Source organism: Cyprinus carpio, unplaced genomic scaffold (genome assembly GCF_018340385.1).
Source record: "Cyprinus carpio isolate SPL01 unplaced genomic scaffold, ASM1834038v1 S000000001, whole genome shotgun sequence".
Classification (NCBI taxonomy): Eukaryota; Metazoa; Chordata; class Actinopteri; order Cypriniformes; family Cyprinidae; genus Cyprinus; species Cyprinus carpio.
In genome coordinates, this window is record NW_024872754.1 from 1,293,042 (window position 1) to 1,294,456 (window position 1,415).

Consider the following 1,415-nt stretch of genomic DNA (forward strand, 5'->3'; position numbering starts at 1 on the left):
ATTTAGGAAAAGGGGCGCAGGGGCCAGGGGGTGGGTTTTTTAAAATTTGCTAGCAGCTATTTGGTATCCAGTGCAAATTGATCCCTTTATTTTTCCCAGCCTTGTTACCAAATTAATCTTTGCTACGGGTTTTCCCTGGTTTAAAATTGTAAGGTTTTGATAGAACGGGCGGGGAAAGACCTGCTCAGATAGCGCTGCAATAGTCCACCCTCGACCATATAAAAAGGGAGCTTTAACAAGGAGTTGGGTCAGGCAGTTCCAAAAGGGAAAGGGCCCTGATCTTCTTGATGTTATCATAGTCTTTATTCCATTAGTTTGAAGGGATTTTAAAACCCCCTTAAAACACGAAAGTATGAGCAAAAAGTAACTATTTAAATTTTTTTTTCTGGTTTAGCGAATCAGCTAAAAGGGGGAAATATAAATAATCAATCATAACTATTATAAAAAAATTTTTTTAGACCCGGTAACGAAATTTACTTGACAATCTCATTTTTTAAACTTTTCTGTCATTTCAAAAGAACGGTTTACTTTCCTGTTTAAGGAAAACAACTTTCTTACTGTACAATACTACTCAGAGCATGTAGATAAAATCTGAATGATTAGGGACTCTAGTTATGAACAAACAATAAACAACCTAAAGTGTGATACAAGTAAGACTTTATTACCTACGTAAACACTTACACTATTCTAACATACACACAACACAACACAACACACACACACACACCCCACACAACACCCGCACACTACAGTTTGGCATAGGCAGAGGGGTTCAAGCTATAAGCATTAAGAGAAGAAGATATAAAGACAGAAGCTCTGATACCATTTGATATTCACAAATCTGCAGCTTGAAAGAAAACATCAGTTTCTTAGTTCAAACACACCTTTAATAAAACGGGGGCAAAGATACTTATTTTTATCAATTAATAAGACGGAGGTTTGATACTTCACGTTTTTGTCTGTCTGAAAAGGGACCCCCTGATGCAATAGGGTTAGGCTTAAGTTGATTTTTGGGTTTGAAGTTGGTTAAATGAGAAAACCATTTAAAGTAGAGGATCTTGAAGTGGATAGACGGGGCGAAAGCCTGCACAAGTTTAAAGGGGGGGTTTCCCCCTGAAGACTCTTAGCTCTGCATTTTTTCCCTGTTTTTTTTCTGCTTTTAAAAAAAAAAAGACTTCTCTGATCTGATGACAGTGATCTATAAAGGGGGTTAAAAACCAGGGGGTTAAAACCACCCCCAGGTCCGAGTCAATTTAAACCCAATGGGGGGAAGGGTAGCTTTGGAGGGAAGGTTTCACTTTTTTACTAAAGGAAAAATATTTTTTCACATAGGGCCCCCTTTGATTGGATTTGATAAAGAAACTTTTAAAGTTTTCGGGTTTAACACAAATTTCCCCTTCCCCAAATGTTTGACA